The sequence below is a fragment of the Pantherophis guttatus genome, chromosome 5 (assembly GCF_059756535.1).
Source record: "Pantherophis guttatus breed Tessera chromosome 5, ASM5975653v1, whole genome shotgun sequence".
NCBI classification, from domain to species: Eukaryota; Metazoa; Chordata; class Lepidosauria; order Squamata; family Colubridae; genus Pantherophis; species Pantherophis guttatus.
Window position 1 is genome coordinate 59,236,579 of NC_142067.1, and position 25,276 is coordinate 59,261,854.

At 46.0% G+C, this 25,276-nt stretch overlaps 1 pseudogene; it reads right to left on the minus strand.

The window, feature by feature from the left end:
- Positions 1-4,606: 4,606 nt before the first annotated feature.
- LOC148113400 (uncharacterized) lies at positions 4,607-10,415 on the minus strand (annotated as a pseudogene).
- Between the last annotated feature and the right edge of the window lie 14,861 nt (positions 10,416-25,276).

The window sequence follows — 25,276 nt, forward strand, 5'->3', positions numbered from 1 at the left end:
GACCCGTGTGGTTAGGATGCTGGCTTGACAAGCAGCAAGCTTGTGTTCAAGACCCTAGTGCTGCCATGAGGCAGGATGAGCTCCTGTCCTTCACTCCTGCCAGGGACATGAAGGAGCCCCCAACTGGGTATCCCTCAGGCAACAGTGATGTCACCAGCTAATTGTTTCCAGTCCAGAAGTACATCAGTGCCTCTGACATGAATGCGATCTGAGCACAACTATTTAAATCAATCTGAAAGAAATCTGTCTACAAATGTTTTAAATTATTGACTATTAAAGCACCTCTCATGCAAGTCAGTATCTCATTTTGAATATACATCATCTACATACATAAAAGGCAGAGTTTTCCTAGTCCTTTCTTCTTCGAGACAAAAAAATAGAATCTGTTTTAAAAATTTGAATTAAAGCAGGGAACTGAAGAAATACCCAAAGACTGAGTCTGTTACAAAAGAAGTTTACCATCAACCTCTACAACCTCTGTTTAAAATCTGGATTTCAAGAAATCTAGGACAAGGTCAGATATATAATCAGAGGAATTTAAAATCAAAACCCATAATCTTTGTAGAAATAGGTAAAAATCTATAACCAGGAACTTGCATTTTCCTGTGGGGTGCTAATTAGCCTTATTTGTCTCTTGTTTTTACTGCAAATACTGCAAGTGATTCTATGTAAATACAGCTCTTTTCTTTCTCTTCCTGGCCATATTCAAGAATATCCAACTTTCTCTTAATTTCTTAGAAACTCTCTATTTTTAGGATGTCTAGCTAAGGTCACTATTTGTAGTAGATTGCCACCATCTTATGGTTAGTCTGGAATATTGCATGTAGTTTTGTAAATTGCTTTTTAAGAAAATGTTTCCAGATTTCTTTTCTTTTTAAAAACATTTGGTTCTATCTCATGAGATATGTCTATATCCCAAGAAAGGGATCACACACTCACAGCCAAATTACTGCCTCTAAGGAGCCAGGAGTTGCTGCGCAGCAAATACTTCATTTTTTCCGATTTGTGTAAATGAAAGATGAAAGAAAAAGAGAAGGAAAGCAGCAAATACAGCCTGAACTCATAGCTTACATATTTTCACTAAGTTTTTGATTGCTGATGAAGGAATGGATCACTAAAAAAAGGGCAACCTTCCCCCACACCACCATAGATTTGATTAAAAAAATCTATGAGTGGATATAGATCTATACATGCACATTCAGCCACAATTACTATAATTTACAGGCATATACTTACTTTAGTGCTGGGGTATCAAACTCAATTTCATTGAGGGCCACATCAGGCTTGTGGTTGACCTTGGGGAGGGGGAAGGTGGGGGTGGTCGGGGAGGCATGGGGGGATCCATCGTCTCTAGCAGAAGAAGGCGAGATCAGGTGAGACCCTTGTCCACCAGAGGTGCCTCGCCAACCCTCTCAGGTCATGTGGAGGACCCCCAGATGGTGGTGCAGGCTGCCTGGAGCCCTGGGCAGTAAAGGGTAAGTGCCCAGCCCTGCCCAGCCTTCCTCAAGGGGTTGCCTGGCTGCCCTTACCTCCTACTTGAGGCTGCTGCTGCTGTGCTCGCTCTCCTTGGCCAGGTTGCTCATGGTGTGTGTGGGAGGGCAAAGTATGTGGGTCAGAGGGAGGCCCACTTGCTCTCCTTGCGAGGAGACCCAGCTTTGTAACCAAAGCATCCTCAGTGATAGGATGGGAGACCACCAAGAGAGGTCAGGAGGAGGGGACAAGGGAATGGCGAAAAGGCAGCAAGGTTGCTGATGGCCAAGTGCTAAGGCAGGATTTTCCTTAGACCCACCCTCCCTCTCATTATAATTTATTTCCTTCCTTCCTTCCTTCCTTCCTTCCTTCCTTCCTTCCTTCCTTCCTTCCTTCCTTCCTTCCTTCCTTCTTTTTCTTCTTTTTCCTTCCCTCTTCCTCCTTTCTTTCTTCTTTCTTCCCCTCTTTCCTTCTTTTTTCTTTGTCTTTCCTCTTTCCCTTTCTCCTTTCCTGTCCTTTTTTGATACTCAAATGCAAAAGGGGAAACATTTCTTGATGCTTCCTTGCCTTGTGATCAAATGCTACATTTGCTAGTAGTTTGTGGCCACTTAAAAGACAAACTAGGCTCAGTTTACCCTGTGTTTGCATTTCGTGGGCACATCCATGGACAACAGTACAGCTGTGGCTGTACTGTGATAGTTGATCAGTGCTCCTCTGTTTTTTATGAGATTTCCTATTAATATACAATCCTTAAAAGGGCTCTCCTGTAGGGACCCTGCCATGGTCTAATTCAGACTGGAAATATAGCAAAGGAAAATACCCCCCCCTCTGCTTTGTCCTGTTTTCCCCACTGGAAATGACTGTTTCCAACACACAAGGAGGGGATACTTTCCTAAGAGAATTCAAGAATACCAATGTTAACTTGGATTGCCAACGAAGTTCTGTCTGTGACAAAACAGAACATAAAATTGTTTTCTTCTTTGAACTGAGCATCTCCAACCAAGTTGCCTCTCCTTCGTTCCTTCCTCTTTCCCTCCCTCCCTCCCTCTCTTCTACTTCCTTCCTTCCTCCCCTCCTTCTTTCTTCCCCTCCTTCCTTCCCTGCTTTCTTTCTTTCTTTTAAGATGCCAGAGGCTCCAGACAGTGGCTTCCAATTTTGACCCCTCCTCTCTATCGTTGCCTCTGCGCCTGATGGGCCTCTATGTGGCTTTCAGCTCAACTGTCCCAGACCCGTGCACCAGGGGTGAAATCTACTTACCTTCCCTACCAGTTCGGAAATGCACAAGCTGCGTCGTCAGGTCCAATTTTTGACCCTCTGCATATGCGCAAAGCCTTCTGCTCATGCACAGAAGGTCAAAAATGGGTTACTTCCTGGTTAAAACCAGGAAGTAATGACATCTGGGTGGGTGGGTGGGTGGGTAGATCCTCGCGCTGCCATTGCTACCAGTTCGCCAAACCACATGCCACCGCTGCTACCAGTTCGTGCAAGCTGGACAGAACTGGCAGGATTTCACCACTGCCGTGCACATACTTGTGTGTGTCAGAGGTGGGTTTCAGCAGGTTCTGACCAGTTCTGGGGAACCGGTAGCGGAAATTTTGAGTAGATCGGAGAACCAGTAAATACCACCTCTGACTGGCCCTGCCCCCATCTATTCTCTGCCTCCCGAGTCCTAGCTGATCGGGAGGAAATGCGGATTTTGCAGTAACCTTCCCCTGGAGTGGGGAGGGAATGGAGATTTTACAGTATCCTTCCCCTGGAGTGGGGAGGGAATGGAGATTTTATAGTATCCTTCCCCTGCCATGCCACCAAGCCACACCCACCAAGCCATGCTAAGCCCACCAAGCCACACCCACAGAACTGGTAGTAAAAAAAAATGAAATCCATCACTGGTGTGTGTGTGTGTGTGTGTGTGTGCGTGCGTGCATGCACAGGGGATCTCCACCCCTTGTAGCCCTGTACCCTGAACAGAGACCTTTTGCAATGGCAGGCTGCAAACTAACGAAAGCTGGTTTTTTGGAGAGCTCTTTTCTTTTTCTCACCTATTGCCACTTCAATGGTGTGTGCTCAAGGTACTGTGGACTGCACATCCTCCCCCAACCTGCCACCGATTGCATTGTGCCCTGTCTCCCAAGCTCCTGCCCCCAGCCCTGTGGAAGCCTGCAAGAAGCTTCCCAGCTTCTCTTCTCCTGTTCTTTTTCTCCCCAATGTCACAGTATGGGTCTGCAAGGGGGGAGACCCCTGCACACACACACACATGCAGGGGTCTGGGAGAAGTGAGTGGAGAGCCACGCAGAGACAACGATGGGGGAAGGATCAAAATGGGAAACTTCTATCTGGAGCCTCTGGCAGCTTTAAAAAGAACTTGGGGAGCAGCGGCTTCCCTTTTTGTCCACCCTCCCCTCTGTTGCCTCCACATCTGATGCTGAGAGGGCAGTTCTGCTTCTGCCCCCCCCCAATGCCAGAAGCTGCACGCCACCGCCTTTTGCCTGTTCGCCCCTGGCAGACAAAAGCCCCATGGCCTAAAGATCCCATTCCATCTCATTCCCATTTCCTTCGTTTGTCCATGCTCAGAAAGGAATGAGGGGAGGGGGAGATATTGGCAGTGTGGCTTTCCTGCACGGGGGCGGGGTAGTCTCAGTGAAAGGCCAGCAAGCAGGGCATGGAGATGCTGGTTCAGCCTTGGGGCTGATCTGCAACCTGGTGGTGGCACCGCCTCAGCCCCACCCCTGGGCGTGCATGCAGGAGGCGGCAAGCATGCAAGGTCTGGCTTCCTGGGAGAAAGGAAGCGCTCAGAATGCAGTCCCCAGGGATGCACTTGCCACCTCCCATGCACACGTCCAAGGGGTGGGGGTGAGGTGGCACCGCGGATCTAAGGCTGGCCATGGTCCAGTCCGGACAGATGCCATCAGGTTGCAGATCAGCGGCCAGTTGTCCTGGGCTGGGCCAAGGCGCCACAGGCTGGTCCTTTGCTGTTTCCAGGATGGTCCCATGGGCTGGATCTAACCACCTTGTGGGCCAGATCCAGCCCACGGGCCTTGAGTTTGACACCCGTTTTAGTGAATGTTTCAACTTTCTTGTGGTTCCATATATGTCCCCCTTCAAGGATGGGCAATGCATGGGACACAAATACCCTCTCCTATCCCGGCACTGTCTTTTCAGTTCCCCAGAGCCTTTCAGGGTAGACAGGGATGTCTATTTGCCTCTTTGTTTGTTTGTTTTTGTCCTCTTTCTGCATGGGGGGTTTGGAGAGGTTTTGAGGGGTCTATCAACAACAGAAGGGCCTATCCTTTGCCAATTAAAAAACAGTACATGATTCCATGGCTCCATCTGTGGCTGTTTTAAAAGGTTTGTAAAATGTTCTTGACTGCTTTGACTTACAATAGACATAATACTTTGCAATATTTCAAACTGCATTATATTTTCACTTCCTTACTTTAAGTTAGAATAAGATTAACTTGATTTTTTAAAAAACAATAATATTGCATTTTATTGTTTCTTAGTAAAGCTGTCTTAGAAAATGAATAGTTTTCAAAAAGAGTAAAGAATTGCATTTTTCAGTGAAGCATTAAACAAACAAATATATAAATAAACAAATGTCAAGGCTTTATTAGAAACAGCTAGCTAGAAACAATTCCAAAGAGGCCTGTTTATTTGGCAGCTACAACAGAAAAGTATATAATCAGTTATGGAGCCTAAGTGAAACCGCACATTCAGAACAGAAACCCCTGGAACACATAACAGTCACTCATAATACTCAGACACTTTCAAGGCAGAATTTATTCTCAGTGCCTTTCTGCCAATTCTTTTTTACATCTCTCTCTGAGCCTTCATAGATTAGCCAGATTTCATTCAGAGAGCAATACTTTGAACAGAGCTGGCACTTGGATAATGGGACACTTCCATCAAAGTCTCCAGAAACATATCCAGGAAATGAAAACTGAGGTTTTCACACCGAACAGCATATACATCTATATAACTCTTAGCTATCCCTACCAACACAGTTAAAAGACAAGGATTCTGGGAGCTTTGGTTCAACCATTTCTGGAACCCAGTCCTAAGAAAGAGAGAGGGTGTGTGGGGGGGGGGAGAGAGGGAGGGAGACTGCCCCCTTTTGTAGTTATTTTCACTTCAAAGGATATTTAATTTATTTGTTTTTCTTTCATTCAATTTCTATAGTCACCCTTTTCAGACAAGTGGTAGACATACATGACGGAAAATGACCCCAAAATTGTTCAGTTTGTCTATACACCAACAGAATAACTCTCCAAAAATTGAACAAAGCAAAGATCAAATTTGGTATTGTCAGAGTATGACTATTCATGGACTGGAATAGATTAGCCAATGGGGACTGAATGGAGACATGGTAACAAGGTCAGCCAACAAATAGGCATTGTTGTAGCGCGGGAATAACGAGAGGCACAAGCAGGCTAATAACAACAGCTCTTTAAAAACTCACAGGCAACAGCCCTCTTTATATACTTTCCAGAGGCAACCAAGAACCAATCAGAATTCACTGTGGATTTGAATTTCCCGCACAAAATAGATACATACACAACACCCCTCCCCTCCCAGAAGGCACTTTTTTTTAATTTTTTTTTTAAAAATTTGATTTATATGCCGCCCTTCTCCGGAGACTCAGGGCGGCTTACAATGTGTTAAGCAATAGCCTTCATTCTTTTGTATATTTTTTATACAAAGTCAGCTTATTGCCCCCACAAACTGGGTCCTCATTTCACCTACCTTAGAAAGGATGGAAGGCTGAGTCAACCTTGAGCCTTGGAGAGATTCGAACCAGCAGAAATTGCAGGCAGCTGTGTTAATAACAGGGTGCATTAAACCACTGTACTATCAAGACTTATTCTATCTATTTACATATTTACATACAAAAACACACAGGTGACCAGGGCGTGTCTTAATCCTGGTTGACCTGCGCAGTTCAGTTGTTGGCGAGGCCTCGAGCCGGTCGGAGGGACCTCCTGTCTCTTCCGGCTCCGCCAATGGAACCTCCCGGATTTCTCCGGAGGTGTGGCTATCTCCGGCTGGGAGTGTTGGCTCGCTGGGGCGGCGCTGGAACTCAGGGTTGCCAGATAAGTATTCCGGCTTACTCGGGCTTGAGGTAGCTGTGTCAGGAAGACTTGGATAGTTAGGACACGAGTTTTTGTTTGGTAAACGTTTACACAATTGATCTATATGTCTCCTCCAGATTTTACCATGCCCTATATCAACTGTGTATGACTTTGGACCGGTAATTCCTACAGTGGTTCCCTCTACCCATAAAGGCCCATTGGTGTAGCTTCTAGCAAAAACTGGTGATCCTACTTCGAAATGTCTTAGTCCTCCCCCTTCCCCGGTGAAGCTATCGGAGGAGTAATTAGGATGCAGTCTGTCTAGAACGCATTGTAGCTTTCGGCCCATTAAAAGCTCGGCTGGGCTGCGGCCTGAAGTGGAGCACGGGGTGGCATGCTGTACTGCTAAGAACTCATTTATTCTAGCCTGCCAGTCCCCTGCATCGAGTCGGGAGAGGGCTTCTTTGGCTGTTCTTACAAATCTTTCAACAAGGCCATTAGAAACCGGCTGAAAAGGAGCGGATAATGCATGTCTTATGCCTAATTCGGCTAGGTAGCCTTCGAATTGAGTCGCCGTGAATTGGGGCCCATTGTTGGATACCAGGGTGTCTGGCAACCCGTGTGTTGCGAATAGTTTTCTGAGTACTTTGATTATGGCCTCAGAAGTGGTAGATGGCATTAAGGCAATTTCGAGCCACTTAGAATATGCATCTACAATAATAAGAAAGTTCTGGCCATGGAACGGGCCAGCGAAATCGATGTGAATCCTCCCCCACGGCCCTTTTGGTTTTTCCCATTCCCGAACGGGCGCTATGGGAGGATCTGGGTGGGACTCCTGGCAGGGCCTACACTTCCCCACCCACTCAGTGACATCTTGGTCGAGATGTGGCCACCAAACATAGCTACGAGCTAGGCTTTTCATGCGAACAACACCAGGGTGTCCCTCATGCAGCATTTTGAGAACTCTGTGCCTTAACCACGAAGGAATGACCACCCTGTCTCCCCACAACAAACAACCCCCCAACATTGACAGTTCATTTTTTTTGTTAAAGTACAATTGGAAGTCACCACCGTCCACCTTGGTAGGCCATCCCCTCGTTACCCAGCCCATTACTGTGCGCAAAACAGAGTCTCTGGCAGAAACCCTCGCCACCTCGTTCGAAGAAATGGGGCCCGGGGAAACAATGTCAAGCAGTAAAACTGGGGCTTCTGGGGTCGGGTTGTCCATAATTCGGGCAAGGGACATTGGCTGAGGGCATCAGCATGTCCTAAGGTTTTGCCCGGTCGGTGGAGCAGTCTGTATGAATAGGTGGCCAAGAAAATGGACCATCTGGTCATCCTGGGGGAGAGAGCCGCCGGGGTCGGTTTATCTCCAGCCAAAAGTCCCAAAAGAGGCTGGTGGTCTGTAATGAGTTCACAGGTGCGGCCAAACAAATACTCGTGAAATTTTTTGACCCCCGCTACAGCCGCTAGTGCCTCCCTATCTAGCTGGCTATAGTTCCTTTCAGCACTAGACAGAGTGCGAGAGTAATAGGCGATGGGCGCCTCTAACCCATTCGGCAGTCTATGGCTTAAAACCGCGCCAACGCCAAAGGGGGAAGCTTCACAGACCAATACAAGAGGTAGTTCAGAATTGTACTGGATGAGGAAACTGTCCTCAGACAAAAGTCTCTTAACTGTGTTGAATGCGGTCGCTTCTCGCTTGCCCCAAACCCACGGAACATTTTTTCCCAGGAGCCTGTGCAGAGGCTCTGCAATGGTGGCTTTGTGTTTCAAAAACATCATATAGAAATTGAGGAGGCCCAGGAAAGCCTGCAGCTTGGATTTCGACTTGGGGGTGGGCGCGCTTTGGATAGCCCTAACTTTGCTTTCTGTGGGGTGAATGCCTGTGTCATCGATTCTGTAGCCTAAGAATTCCACTGATGGAACCGCTATCTTGCATTTATTTCGTTTGAGTTTAAGTCCCGCTTCTCTGAATCTGGTCAGGACCTGTCTAACTCTCTGGCCCAACTGAACTTCATCTTGGCCACTAATTAAAACGTCGTCGAAATACAGAACGACACCTGGGAGGCCTTGCAGGAGGCGCTCCATTGTGCTTTGAAAAAGTCCTGGGGCGATGCTGACCCCAAACTGAAGCCTGGTGCATTTAAAGGCACCTCTGTGAGTTACTATTGTCTGTGATTCTGCTGTAGCGTCATCTTCTGGCAGTTGCTGGTATGCCTGCGCAAGGTCTAGTTTTGTGAATAGCTTGCCAGGCCCCAGGGAGTGTAGTAGATGGTGGACTATTGGAACCGGATAGGCGCTCTGCTGCAACGCCTTGTTAATCGAACATTTATAGTCAGCGCAAATTCTAATTGAGCCATCCGATTTGACTGGTGTGACTATTGGGGTTTCCCACTTAGCGTGATCCACGGGAACTAGCACCCCTTGCTTAATGAGCTTGTCGAGCTCCGCATCAATTTTGGGCTTTAAAGCAAAGGGAACTCGCTTTGCTTTCAGTCTAATTGGCGCTACGTTGGGGTCTAAATTAAAAGATATAGGGGTCCCCACGTACTTGCCTAGAGTCTCTTCAAAAACGTCCCGAAACTCGTGGAGCAGGGTTTCTTTAAGTGATGATCCGCTGATGCTGTGAACACCCGTGAAGCGCATGCCGAGGGCCCGGAACCATTTCATGCCCAGTAGACTTGGTAGGGGCTTGCTAACAACGGTCAGGGGCAGCTCTTTCTGGAACTCGCCGTAGGTGACCCGGAACGTGCCCACGCCTTCAACGGGAACTCGGTTTCCCTGGTAGTCGAGTAGGCGGATTTTCTGACGGGACAGCTGGTTCTTCTGAAGCTTGGGCAGGAGTGCCTTGAGGGTTGACCAGGACATGATCGATAACGTAGACCCGGTGTCGATTTCCATTTCGCAGGATTTGCCGTTGATTTCTACTTTCGTGTAGACTTTCTCGTCGTCGGTTGTGCTGGCTTGGTCGATTCTTGTGCTGTAGGTCTCCTGCTTTTGAGGTTTGCACTGTTTCCTCGCGCCGTCATCTTTGATTGGCTGTTTTGAATGAGCCGGTTCTGGTTGGTCGCGGTAGTCACGTGGCTTTCGTCTACGCGGAAATTGAGCTCTGCAAACTCGCGCTAAATGGCCTTTCCTTTCGCAACGCCTGCAAATGGCTTCTCTGTATTTACACGATTGTCTCTCGTGATCCCCGCCACAGCTAGGGCAGTTCTCGTGGCGGCAGCTTTGTTCACTCAATTTCTTGTCTGTATGGAAGACGTCCTTGTCTGACTCTTCCTCTGTGCTGGTTCGCACCTCTTCTCTGTGGACGGGGGCTGTTTTCGGCCCATCTTTGCTTGAACGTGGTCGCTGCAGCGCTTCTGAAGCTTTCGTTGAGGCCTCGTGTACTCGGGCTTCGTCTAGCGTGCCGGCTAGCGTTAGGTCTGGCTTGGCTAGAAGACGCCTTTGTAACCGGGTATCTCAAACCCCACAAATCAATTGTTCAAGCAGCGCGTCGTCTAAGTCTCTGTAGTCACAATGCGTTGCGGCTTTTCGAAGTGCGGCCACATAAGCGCTGACCGGCTCTCCTTCTTTTTGAACTTGTTGCCGGAGTTCGTAGCGCTGAACAAATTTAGACGGAACTGGAGCGTAGTGGGCTCTCAGGTTGGCCTGGAGGACATCCCAGGGAACCGTCTGGACTGGGGTTGGCTTGCAGAGTGATTTGGCCATCTCGAACACGTCTGGCCCGCAGTGGCTTAAGAACAGAGCCCTTTTCCTGTTCGCAGAGAGCCCTTGCATTTCGCTCGCTTCCAGGGAGCACTCGAACCTGGTCAGATATGATCCCCACTTCTCTCGGGTCGGGTCAAAGGGTTTTGGCGGAACGTAGGCAGACATGCCATGTCTCCGTGTTCGCTAGTCACCCTGGCTGAAACTCCGCACTCTTTTTGAATCGCCTCTTGTGGCCTCTATCCCACCTTCGTCGCCAATGTTGTAGCGCGGGAATAACGAGAGGCACAAGCAGGCTAGTAACAACAGCTCTTTAATTCAGGGTGAGACTTCAGCAAAAACTCACAGGCAACAGCCCTCTTTATATACTTTCCAGAGGCAACCAAGAACCAATCAGAATTCACTGTGCATTTGAATTTCCCGCACAAAATAGATACATACACAACAGGCATGGTAACAGGCTCAGCCAATGAAGGCTGTTTAGAAACAGAAACTTAAGCTAGAAGTCTGGGCGTGGCTTAGGCAACTGAGTCTGTGCAGAAGCTTAACTGCCCTATATAGAGGAGGCTGTCTTTATATTAAGCTCTGTGCTCAGCTCTGAAATGAAACAAACCTGGACTAGTCTGCTCTGCTGAAATGAAACTAACTGTTCTCTCCTACCTTGTGTTTTGCTTGTAACTGCTACTAAGTTGAAGAAGAATCTATATTGGTATTGTATACTTATCTTCATGTATTATTATGTATATAAAGAAGTTAATGAATCCAGCTGAATCAGTTATCTGTGTGTGCTTCTGGATTTGATTTTTGCAAGAAACTCTGACAGGTAGTGGGTGAAGCCATCAAAAGAGAGATTGAATTTGGAAAGGAACCAAGTCCAGAATGTGGAGAAAAACATTCCAGAAAGAAAAACCCCAGAGCATCCCAATGGGCGAGACTAATGGGCAGTCTCCTGAAGCTTGGATTAAAAAAAAAAAACCCTTTCTACCAGACACACGAAAGATGTATAATTGGCCTGTTCCCTCTGATGGTGACATGATGCCCCCAATTCCCACATTTTAAAGTACAATATGTCCTTCAGACACAAAATTGTTGCTCAACCCTATGCTAATCATGGGAATATCAAATAGAATTTATCTAAGGTTCAGTCAATTTACATCTGCTGTCATGAGACATTATCAGTCTCAAATATGGCCACAAATTTATTCTAATGATTCAGCTGAGGAAGCTGAAAGAGAAGAAAAACTGTAATGGGCTGTGAGAATAGCTTTGAAGAAGCGGATAAGACAACACAACCAAGACAATGATTAAATTAAAGGAATCTGAGTCCAAAGCAGAAATGAAATTTGAGAAAACACTTCAGATCTGACTCTCCCTAGTTCTCTTGTAAATAAATGCAGGGAGGGAGATGGTGCTTTCAGACATGCAAGATTTGATTACTGTAACCCTATACTAAAAGTATTTTTAGTTTTCCTAGCTTTGGTTACAAAGACTGGTCAAACTCAATGGACTGCAAAAACTGAAATCAGGATAGAAAGATAAAAATCATCTACCAAAAGAAGTCATGAATAGACATTTCTTATAAAAGGAAAAAAATAATGTTTTTTCTAAATAATATTTGTCCATAATATCATAATGGAGAAAAAGATGCTAAAAACATGTGGCTCATCAGAAATCTATATTACTTCTGACAGAACAGTTTCTCTATTGAATGTTTTTGTAGGGTCATATGGCAGTTCAGAAAGCAGTTGAGAAGGAGAAAATTTGGCGAGGGAAGTTTAAAGAAAGCCTTTGGCCACACTTTACATAAGTAAAGTTACACATCCAATTGCCATCCAATTGCCATCTAGCATGGTTAATTTTTAAAAGTGAAATTGAACTTTAGTCTGTTTTTTGCTTCTGGGCTGCATTAATCCTACCCCGGATTCTAATAGTGAAATTACTTTATATTCCTAGCTTATGTTCACCCAAAGCCAAGCATTTAGATAGATCATGGTACAATGTTAAGCTTGAGTCACTTCATTCTCTAGATAATTATTTTCTGAGTGGAATTCCAATGACATAGAAATCTGTGGAGTGGAAATTTAAGATTTTAAAGAAGCTAGGATTGGGCATCACCAAACATGACTTTTAAATCTTAAATCCAAATGACAATAGAGGAATTCCCCTCCAAGTAACTTAATATTTAGATTATCTATTGGGGAAGAAGAACGAAATAAGAAAAACAACAAAAACAAACCAAATGGTGGTGTAGCACAAATGATCAGGATACTGAATCAAAGTACTTCACGCTATGATTATTTTTTGAGTAGTCTTGTACATCTGTCTATTTGCTGTTGTTTTTATTGTTACGATCTTTTCAGTCTTGTTTTTTTCCCTCATATTGGAATATATAAAATTAACTCCCAAAGTTTAAATAAATAGTATAATATTACTTGTAATGTATTTTATTGCTAAGTTTCCCCAGGCTTCTTTGCCATCTGTTATTCAATGGAAGTTTTATTTAATTAACCAGCAGATGTCATGGTTGACTAACATTAAACATTGCACCTTCAGGGAAAAGGCTGCTTTGCCTCAGTGATTCCTGGGTCCCAAAGAAGCCAGAGAATGGTTTCAAAACCATCCTGGCCTTTATTTTGAAAAATGCTTCAGATGCCTGACACAGATCTGAAATTTCTATGAGAAATAAAATATCATTCCCATATGGAATTGCTCTTTTATTTTTAGTTGCTTTGAGACAATTGTATATTTTTAACCTTAATAACCAAATTGAGGTTTGTAAGCCGTTCAAAGTCAACAGATTGGAGTAATATAGAAAAGCTTGTGTGTAATAAATAAATAAATACCCCAGCTACATCAGTGGGCAGTTTTATAAAGTAGTATCATGAAGTAGGCACAATGTGACTAAATAAATTATCCCCTTTCAAGCTGAGCTCTTATTATTTCTGTAGAGATTAAATAGTTATTCAATGACTACACTGGAGTGCACCTTTGTGAATCAGAAATACAACAAAGTAAAATGGGTTTTCCATAACATATTGCTTTGAATGAATTGACTCTGCACAGGGAACTTTGAAAAAGTGTTCCCATTTAAAATACATTTATTTTTACAATAATAACAAAGCTTTTATCAGTACAATATGCCTTTTGAGGGTAGCCCAACAGCTGTTCAGAATTACACTATGTAGTGATTAGTTTTTAACTGATTAAAACCAAACAAATAAATACATCCATTATTGAATGAATAAAAGAAATGAATCCCACAATTCAATAAATATTTTTAGAGGAGGTTCAATAAAACAATGCATAAATAATTTAATGATAGCAATCAATAAAACAGCAGAAAACTAAAAATAAACTACCTACCCTTATTAAACAGCAAGGTGATGGTGGAAATGTTTGCCTGGTATGGAGATGGCTTTAAAATCTGTGGGATATGTGGGATGTTGTGGTGTTTTTTAATGTATTTTATGCTTCTTTTGACATTAATGTTCTCAGTCTGTTTTATGCTAATATTGTTTTATATTTATTATCTATTTACTCTTTCCTTATGTCATACAATGCTATTTACCTTAAAAGAAGTCATAGGTCTGTTTAGAGATCTGAATTCAAAGTAAGTGATTGAAATACAAATGGGTATAGATGTTGCTCCTGTTGAGAATATTATTTATTTATTTATTTATTTAATTTGTATACCGCCCTTCTCCCAGAAAGGACTCAGGGTGGTGAACAGCCAAAATTAAAAAACATACAAATACAAAAGTTAAGATAATTAAAAAGAATTAAATCACTAGCTTCCCAATTTAAAACCCCCAAATCCATAAAATTTAAAATCCCAATTAAAAACCATTTAGGCTAGGCCGGCTTGATGGAATAAAAACGTCTTCAGGGCTTTACGGAAGGTCCGGAGGTCCGGGATCAATCGTATTCCAGGAGGCAGCTCATTCCACAGGGCGGGTACCCCCACAGAGAAGGCTCTCCCCCTGGGGGCCGCCAGCCGACATTGCCTGACTGACGGCACCTTGAGGAGGCCCTCTCTGTGAGAGCATATTGGCCGGTGGGAGGTTATCGGTAGCAGCAGGCGGTCTCGCAAATAGCCTGGCCATAAGCCATGGAGCGCTTTAAAGATGAGAACCAACACCTTAAAGCGCACCCGGAAGACCACCAGGAGCCAATGCAGCTCGCGCAGGAGAGGTGTTACGTGGGAGCGCCACATCGTTCCCATAATCACCCGTGCGGCCGCATTCTGCACCAGCTGGAGCCTCCGGGTGCTCCTCAGGGGGAGCCCCATGTAGAGAGCGTTGCAGTAGTCCAGGCATGACGTGACCAAGGCATGAGTGACTGTGCACAAGGAGTCCCGATCCAGAAAGGGGCACAACTGGCTTATCAGGCGAACCTGATAAAAAGCCCCCCTGGCCACGGCTGTCATATGCTCTTCTAAAGACAGCCGTGTGTCCAGGAGGACGCCCAAGTTGCGAGCCCCCTCTGTGGGGGTCAGTGACTCTCCCCCAATAGCCAGCGATGGCACCAGCTGGCTATACCGGGACGCCGGCATCCACAGCCACTTGGAAGGGTTGAGCTGAAGCCTGTTCCTCCCCATCCAGACCCGCACGGCCTCCAGACTGTCAAGCGTCAAGAAGCACTCGACACCACGAGCAAGAACGCTGAACCGTGGACATCCTACCTGACAGGGGGATGGGAGTGGGGCAGGCTGCACGGGTGTTGGTGATGGGATAGGCTGGCGAATAGGCATTACAGTGCACGGGTGTTTACGGGGCTTGTGGGGGTATGGAGGAGACACGGAGGACACGGAAGCAAGCAGCATGCAGGAAGACAGCGTGGGTGATGTCATCAGTGTGCGCTCGAGGAGAGGCAGCGGGAAATTGAAACTCCGCACAGCTGCCTGCAATTAGGCAAGACCATATAAAAAGACGCTGAGCGAAGCGCGCGGTAGCCGCGTCTTTGATTCGCATTAGCATTCCGTCTTCCGCATGAGAGGAAGACGCGGCTCTTTCCTCCCTTCAGTTGGCTGGATACCGGAACAGCGCGATGGCTGAAGGCGTAACCGAGGATGCGCTACCGTTGGGGACGCCGGGAGATGAGGAGGCGGCGGGGGATGCGGCCGACGCCGAAATGGCTGAGACAGAGGAGCAGTTGGTGGTGCGGCCAAAACGCCGAGAACCGCCGAGGGATGGTACCGCAGAACCGCGGACGGAGGTGGGGTGTGAGGAGCGAGAGCTGCGCAAGCCGGGGACAGCGGGGATGCGTGTACCAGCTCCACCCTATGCGGCGCCCAGGTCCAGGGCTGGAGGGAACGGCAGTGGGTCGAAGACAAAGAAGGGGAGTGGAGCTACTCCACTGGCCCAGGGGTATCTACCATGGACGTTCTGCGCGACAGATTTGGGGAAGCTAGCTTTCGCGATGCATCCTCCTGGCAGCCATGGGCACCCACAGTGGAGTCATCTCGTTTCTGGTCCAGTGGTACGGTGGGAGGCAGCTCAGACAGCAGATTCTGGCTTGCCACCCAAAGTTTAAACCCGACCGGCACGACCAACTCACACAGCGGGTAAGCGGAGAGCGCCCGAGTTCTAGCGCCGTCCCGTCATTTAGTGGGACTAGCGTGCATGCTCCCACAAGACCTGTGTCACAGCCCCGCAGGGAGCGGGGGCCAGACCATAATAGAAGCGACCAACAGAACCAACCTGGACCGGGGCTCAGACCCCCGCAGCCACATCAGTTAGACCCCGTGCCGCTGTGGGGGCATGGACCATGGACCCCTCAACAGACTCCCTGGGGCTTACCCCTGATACAGGCTACTTTTGACGGCACCGCAGAAAAGGTGGCACTGTTTCTCAGTCAGGTGATAAGCCATATGGACCTTTATGGTAGGCTGTATCCGTCATAATGGTCCATGGTGGTCACTGTAACAGCGGTGTTGACAGGCGAAGCTGCTGACTGGGTCGCTGACCTACACAGTGAACATGCCCGAGAATTGACGGATTTAGGGCTGTTTTTGGAGGCGTTATGAAACCGGTTTGAGGACGAAACTCGAACGCAAGTTATCGAGGGAGAACTGGTGAATCTTAGACAACGTGGCCGTCCAGCGAAGGACTACGTGAAAGAATTCCGTAACCTGGCCGGGGAAGCTTCGCTCTTGGCCGGAACGCCTCCTGATCCATCAATTCCAATCGGGGCTTGACAGAGACATCAGACAGGCCTGCGTGAACCGGGGGCTAGGGCCCCGTCTCTCCGAGTGGTACAAAGCAGCCATTAGTTTAGAGCCATTAGTTGCGGGAGTTCAAACCTCGTACCCTTAATCAAAGCCAAATACGGCGAGGCTCGATAGGCCGGCTTAGTGATAGGGGTATGCTGCGGACGGGCCCCTTATTCGGGTCCACAAGTGGGGAGACAGGCAGACGACCATTCCATTGCTTCAGGTGTAATCAGGAGGTGCATCAAGCAGCTGAGTGTCCGGTGCCGCCGCCCCGGATGTCCACCCCGCGGCCCCCGGGCCCGAGTGCTACACCACAGGACCGGTCTGCATGGACACCAGAATGATCCAGAGCGGTTACCAAACATCTCCGTTAGAGACAACACCCCGGTCTGTTACAGGCGGTCCACCGGGAACCGCTCGCGTGCCCGAGGCTACCGGGGGGAGTGATATCGAAGAGGATGTCCACAACCCTATGGTGAGTGATCCCATCCGCCCGTTTCTAATTCCAGTGACCCTCAGGCACCCTGCAACCAACCGGGAGTGTGAGCTAGATGCTTTGATAGATTCCGGGTGTACCCGATGCCTTATCCGCCGGTCCATAGCAGAGACATTAGGCTCCGGATACTAAGGCTAGGCGACCCCATTAAATTCGAACAGCTGGATGGCACCGTTCTAGGGGGAGTACCTACCACTAGTGTAACAGAACCTGTGATCTTGGGGATAGGGGCCCATCAAGAACACATCAGATTCATAGTGATAACGCAGATGATAGAGCTGATCATTCTTGGTCTTCCGTGGCTGGATAAATGGCAGCCACACATCTGGTGGGAGGGGGGTTTCTGGAAGGTAAGACTCCCAATCATAGCGGAACCTTATGTGGCGCTCCAGTATGAAGCAATGCCCCAGCAGAAGTACCCTCCCGTGTATGAGGATCTTGCTCGAGTGTTTAGTGAAGACGAATGTGACGTACTACCACCACATCGAGAGACGGACTGTGTTATCGAGATCGTCCTCGGGGCTCGATTACCGAAACCCCGGATGTACTCAATGACCCCAAAAGAGTTAGCGGAATTATGTGCCTATATAGACAAGAACTTAGCGAGGGGCTTCATACGCCCTAGTAGGTCACACTTAGCAGCACCAGTGCTTTTCCACGAGAAAAAAGACGGGGGTTACATTTATGCGTTGACTACCGAGGATTAAACGCTGTCTGTGTTGAGCCATTATATCCCCTTCCCTTAATGGCCGATCTGCTAACGACCCTGAGCACCGGGACAATCTTCACAAAACTAGACCTACGTAAAGCCTATTACCGGGTATGGATACGTTCGGGGGACGAATGGAAGACTACGTTTAACAGTCCCCTTGGCAGTTACCATTTCTTAGTGATGCCGTTCGGATTGCAAGGTGCACCAGCTGTTTTCATGCAGCTTATAAACGGGGTATTACATGAGCACCTATACTGGGGGGTACTGGTCTACCTGGACGATATCCTCATCTATTCAAACATGATGGAAGAACATGTCCAGCTTGTTAGACAGGTGCTGACTAAGTTGTTGAATGCACATCTCTTTGTTAAGCTTTCGAAGTGTGAATTTCACCAGCGGGAGATAGATTACCTCGGCTTTCGGATTAGTGATACAGGGATTCAGATGGACCCGAAAAAAGTGGCAGCAGTATTGGAATGGCAAGCCCCACGAACACGCAAGCAATTACAGAGCTTTCTAGGGTTTGCAAACTTTTATCAACATTTCATCCCGTCCTTCGCAAAAATAGCATTACCTCTACTACGAACTACTATGAGCTACTACGAACGAAAGGACTCGTAGCACCCGGAACAAAACCCAGGCCGGGATATGTGCTGCACTGGTCGTCCGACTGTCAAAAAGCATTCGAACATCTCAAACATCTTTTTGCCAGGGAACCTGTGCTAAGACATCCAGACACATCACAGCCATTCATTGTACAGGCGGATGCAAGCGATGTAGCCGTGGGGGCTGTACTCTTACAAAAGGAAACAAACGCTGATTTAAAGCTTTGTGCATATACCTCGCGTAAATTCACAACAACAGAAAGAAACTGGGCCATTTGGGAAAAGGAGGCATACACTGTGAAGTGGGCGTTGCAGACTTGGAGGCACCTACTAGAAGGAAGCACAAAACCTTTCGAGGTCTGGACAGACCACAAGAATCTAGAGGCACTCCAAACCCCTCGAAAGCTATCCCCAAAACAGGTCAGATGGGCGCAATACTTCCGGCGCTTCCGGTTTTCTCTTGTGTACAAACCAGCGGGTAAGATGTTTTTGGCTGATGCTTTGTCACGGATGCCTCAATACAGGAGCAAAAGGGATGAGGTCTTGCAAGCTATGATTCCGCCTATAAAAACTCTTACTCTAGGGACTCGACAAACCACTGACTGGCTAATGACACTGCGGAAAGAACTAAAAACAGATAAGTGGGTACAAGACAACCACTCCTCTGTCACCCACCACGACGGCTTAGTGTGGTGGGGGGACAAGTTGTATATCCCCGGTTCATTAAGACAGCAAGTATTGATTCAATGTCATGATCACAAGACCGCGGGGCATTTTGGGTTCTTGAAGATGTTACATCTAACCAGGAAACAGTTCTGGTGGCCCAAAATGAGGAAAGAGATAGACCAGTATGTCCGCGGGTGTCATATATGTGCAACGTCCAAACCACGTCCTGGAAAACCATTAGGACTGCTACAGACAGTGGCAGACGTGTGCAGACCATGGGATGAAATCGCCATGGATTTCATTGTGGAGCTCCCTGATAGTAGAGGGTATACAGTGATTTGGACGGTAGTCGATCTTTTCTCAAAACAGGCCCATTTCGTCCCCTGTAAAGGCTTACCTTCTGCGAGATGTCTAGTCCGGATGTTCCTTCAACATATCTACCGATTACATGGAGCGCCCAAATGAATCGTTTCGGACAGAGGGGTGCAATTCACTGCCAAATTCTGGAGAGGTTTCCTTCATGACATCGGAATAACACAGGGCCTCCGTTCAGCATACCACCCCAGTACAAATGGGGTGGTTGAGCGCGCGAATGCCATGATAGAACGATACTTACGTTCCTACGTGTCATACCAACAGAGAGACTGGGTGGACTATCTACCGTTTGCTGAGGCAGCATATAACAACTCGGTGCATCAAAGCACCAGACATACTCCATTCCAGGTTGTTATGGGACGAGATTTTCCAGCTATCCCCGACTTAGACCTCCCAGCTCCACAACCACTGACCCCCCAGGAGTGGTCGGCTAATATATGGAAGACATGGCCACTGATAAAGAAAGCACTAACTAAAGCAACCGAGGAATATAAAGTCCAGGCCGATAAAAAACAGGCTACCTGTCCCTCTTTCCAAGTCGGAGACTTAGTGTATTTATCGACCAAATATATACAACTGTGGTTACTGAGTAGAAAATTAGGCCCCAAGTATATAGGACCGTTCCCTATACTAAAAATCGTTAACCCAGTAACCTTTATGTTAAAATTGCCCTCCATACTTGGAAAAATCCATCCCGTGTTCCATTCAAGTCTGTTGAAATTGGTAACCGTACCCCCTAGGCCATCCCAAACACCCCCAGGCCCGGTAGCTGGAGCATACTATGAAATCAAAGATATAATTGACGCCAAGATATGAAGAGGCCACTTACACTATCTGGTTCGATGGAAAGGGTATCCCGATACAGAGGCCTCGTGGGTTCCCCAAAAAGATGTAAACGCCCCACGGCTGATACGGAAATTTTATAAAGAAAACCCCCACAAACCGCGGCCAATGTACGGATGTTAATCACTATTTCTTTTCTATTTCCCTAGGCGGACACCTGGTAGGGGGAGCAGCCTGTCGAGTGTCAAGAAGCACTCGACACCACGAGCAAGAACGCTGAACTGTGGACGTCCTACCTGACAGGGGGGTGGGAGTGGGGCAGGCTGCACGGGTGTTGGTGATGGGATAGGCTGGCGAATAGGCATTACAGCGCACGGGTGTTTACGGGGCTCGTGGGGGTATGGAGGAGACACGGAGGACACAGAAGCAAGCAGCATGCAGGAAGACAGCATGGGTGACATCATCAGTGTGCGCTCGAGGAGAGGCGGCAGGAAATTGAAACTCCGCACAGCTGCCTGCAATTAGGCAAGACCATATAAAAAGACGCTGAGTGAAGCGCGCGGTAGCCACGTCTTTGATTCGCATTAGCATCCCGTCTTCTGCATGAGCTGATTGTCACAAATAAACCAAGTTACTCCAGCCGCTGAGCGTGGTTACTTGTGTCTTTGCGATCACGGACCAAGGGAAGCCGAGACAGACACTGGGACATCACTTCGAGGGCATCATTGGGGTGGTCTGGGGTGGAAATGTACAACTAAGTGTCATCAGCGTACAGATGGCTTCGCACCCCAAAACCATGGATGATCTCACCCAGTGGCTGAGAATATGTTAAAGCAGACAACTTCTGGTGAAACCATGGCCAGCAGCTGACATGCCCAGAGATCTCCTCTCTCTGGGCTGTCGTTTTTCCAACTCATGCAAGTCTGCGTGGCTCAAATGAGAGGAAATCCCAAATGTCAAGTCAGAAAGAGTCACCCTGAAAAGAAACCTATCTTAAAGACTGCAACCTATGAAGAGGAAAGGCCACCCTGAAATGATAGCTTGTGTAGCATTGCAAATGCCAAGGGGACTGAGCCACAGATATTCTAAAGCAGACGTACTTCAGTGCATAGCTTACATCAATCACCTCCACTCACTATGTGCCCATGCAAGTGAAAAAAAATTTTTTTTTGTTGTTCCTTTTTTTCCTGTGAAAATCCCAAAAGCAAACCCCAGGAATTTTAGGAAATTGTGAAGCTGTGAAGTGTAGGGGGGCAGAAGGTCCTCCCAGATTCCCGTTAAAAGAGGAGTCTGAAAATCAATGGCAAAACTGATGTTGTGTAGCCCGGCTGAACCAAAGTGTGAAACCCCACATAGGAAGGGGAAACATGGGAAGTTGCAGCTTGAGGGTGGTAGATACCCCTTTAGGAAACTTGTTTGAGGCATAGGACGAGAGGCAGATGCCTGTCCTGGCCAGCCTGAAGAAGAGAGGAAATAGATGTAGGAAATGGACTTTGCTGAGGGATGATACAGGAAAACCAATTTGGCAAAGTAAAGGTCCTTAAAAGAAAAGTGTTCAAAGAGTTCAAACTTGCTCATAAGAGCCCTGGCTAAGTGCAAATGATGTGTGAACAAAAGTCTCTATACATTTTGGATCTTTAAAAATAGGCCAGCGCCTGCTGGGAGATCTAAAATAGATGGAGAAGAGTTTGGATCTTTAAAAATAGGCCAGCGCCTGCTGGGGGATCTAAATAGAAAGAGCTAGACAGAACATCCCCAGGGCAGAGGCAATCCAGTGCTTGAGAAGATAGAACAATAGATGTAACCTTGAGTAAAAAGTGAGAAGTTCAGTAAAACAATTAGAAAGAATCCCAAACTGCAAATAGAGCTGATAGTCCTTAAAGGAAAATATTTAGAAGTTGAGAAGCCCCACCATACAGTAAGATGATTCAGACATTGGGGCTGACCAAAGAAGATATGGTTAGTTGATGCTGTTATGTGTGGTAGGAGCAGGGGTGAAATCTAAAATTTTTGCTACCGGTTCTGTGGGCATGGCTTAATTAATGGGTGGGGCTTGGTGGTAAAGTGACTGGGAGGGCGTGGCTTGTTGGTCAGGTGGGCGTGGCCAAGTCAATGTCACTTCTTTGCCCTTTTTTAACCTACAAAACACAACACAACACAACTGGCTCACCCACAATATAAAAGCAGCTGTGCTAGACCCAAAATGGCCCCTGCAACAAGCAGGAACCTCACACAGCCACAAAAAGCCCAAAAAAACAACGTTCACACTTTACACACACACAACACAACACAACTGGCTCACCCACAATGTAAAAGCAGCTGTGCTAGACCCAAAATGGCCCCTGCAACAAGCAGGAACCTCACACAGCCAGAAAAAGCCCCAAAACCCAACTTTCACACTTTACACACACAAAATTCCACATACAGCTTTGTGAGATTTTGTGTGTTTGTGTAGTTAGAGTGAAACACTACAGAAACACACTAAATCTCAGAAAGCTGCACAAATATTATTTTATTTTATTTTATTTTTATTTTTATATAAAAGCAGCTAAATTTAAAACTTCCTAAACTTTAAATGGCTAGGTCTAAAAAAAGAACAACAACAAAAAAACAAAACAAAACCCCAATTAACTATTTTTTTAAAGCTCCCAAAGGGGAAAAAAACTTACCCAATAGAACAGGGGTCTCCAACCTTGGCAACTTTAAGATTTGTAGACTTCAAATCCCAGAATTCCTCAGCCAGCAAAGCAAAGCTGGCTGAGGAATTCTGGGAGTTGAAGTCCACAACTCCCTGCCTGCTTGATTGCAGGCAGGGAGATTCAGTTGCTTGCTGATGCAATGGATTGCAGGGATTACAGCAAGGCATTGTGACCAGCAGCTAAAGTAAGCAAGCTGGGGGGGGGGAGGGGGAGGGATTTTTGCTACCTATGAGCAGGCAACTCAGCTGGGGTCGTCAGAGCTTGAATCATCAGAGCCATTTAAAAGGAAATTTTTTTTTTCTTTTACATGGCTCTGGCGAGCCAAGTTGAGTTGCCTGATTAGCAGGCAACTCAGCTCGGATCGTCAGACCTTGGCACGTCAGAGCCATTTAAAAGGAAAAAAAAGCTCTGATGATCACACGGATCAGCTGGGTATGGGGGGCGGGGGCAGGGATTTTTGCTACCAGTTCTCCGAACTGCCCGCTGCCATTGCTACCTACTCACCTGAGCCGGTCCAAACTGGGAGCATTTCACCCCTGGGTAGGAGGAACCCGGAGTAGGAGAAAAGAAATACTGCAGTGTTATAAAGATTCTGATAATTTACCATTCTTAAAAGAGTCAGAGAACTCTGAAAGAATTAAGAATAGAGAAGAAATTGTTTATTGTTCTTCCCACCCGGGGTTTAGCAGGTAATAAAAAAGTAAAAGCCTGTCTAAATGGGAAGACTCAGATAATTTGAATTGATTAGTTTGATGTGATTTCTGTTAAAAATTATTTTGTTAAGATCTGTGCCTTCCTTAATTCAACTGAAATTTAAGGCGGGAATGACTAGTGTGTATGTCTAAGTCTTTTGTGTACCTTCAAGGTAATCGCAACTGTTAAATGCCTGATCTCTAGAGATATGAATTTTTAAATTATTAGAAAAGTGTTGAGGGCGCCGAGAGGAAGGAAAATGACTCACCCAGTTTGGTCTGGCCATCTAGATGGAGTGAAGAACTGAATTCAACTTTTCCTACCCCTCTGTGCTTTCAAGATAAGCTCAAGTTTACGAGGAAATGTTTTACATTCACTTAACTACAATACTGATGGGTTGTGTTCTTTCAAACTTTGCCTGTAAACTATCCCCCCCTTTCCCCCCTTTCTTTCTAATCCTGCAATGTCTTTTCTCACCTGGAAAGGGGGGAGGGGACCTTGTTCTCATGTCTTTTAGCCCTGCAAGGATGACTCAGATCTGTAGAAGCAGAACTAGAGAGATTAAGGATTCAACTTTTATTCAGTCATGAAGAATTATCAAAAGTGAAAGATGATTTACAAATAGGACACAAAATAAATATTGAAAATCTTAAAGATAATATGACTATGCAAGCTAAACAGCAATTAGATGATTTGCAAAATGAAATGAACAAGAAAAATTAGAAGCTATGCAATTTGAAAATGACAGCTTAAAAAAAATAGTAATAAAATCAGAATCAACTTACATTAGAAATAGCAAGACTAAAAGATTTACCTACAGTAATTACTATCTCCAAAGAAATGATGCTTCTGGTAAATAACCTCAAGGAAGAGATAGTTCTTAGACAAATTAATAGCTGAAAATGAAAAACTTGTACAACAAGACATCAAACAAAAAGAAGAGCTTGATACACTAAAAAAACTCCTTTTCACTTGCTGACATAAATTTTAATCATAATTACCAAGAACTCCAAGAAAATTATACTTCTCTTTTAAAAGTAAAAATTGGATTTAGAAGAAAGCAAGGGCAAGAATAAAACTAAACTCCAGGCTTTGATGGAAAAGATTCAACATTTACAGGGAGTTTTTCCTGCTGGGTTGGAAACTAAAAGTACAGTTGTTCACAGTAAGAGAGAAAAAGTATTAAAAGATTTTGGGGACTTATTTGCCAGATCCAGGACAGAAGAATCCAATCACAAAAAAAATAAAAAATAAAAAAAGCAGGATTTAAACACCATAAAACAATCACATACACAAATCAAAGGATTCACATGCCAAATCAAAAGAATTTCAAAAGACTTTAAAGGGTCACATAGATGAAATCAAAAGACCTTTTAGGAATTAGTAAAAAGGGTTTTTCTTACACTCAAACAGGCTAGCCTCGGAACGCTGTGCTTGAAATTGTTTCTTGACTGCCTTCCTATAAACAATAAACTAATTCTGCTCTCAAGCAGCTGACCTCCAATCTTTTAGAAGTAATCTCCCAGCCAGGAGTTTTGAATTCAAGAAAAAAGGAAGCTCTGCCTTCCAACAATCCTTAAAGGGAAAGGCTTCTTGTTTCCTTCCAGCAAGTCTGGCAGGACTTGGAACAGCTGATGACCACTCTCCTTAATGGTGAAGAGAGAGAAAGATTAAGTAATGCCATTAGTAAGATTTTAAAACCCACAGACGGGGGAAACCTCCAGGCTATATTAGACCAACGGTTTCCAAGACGGGACCCACAGTGGGATCCCTATAAATATAGAACACC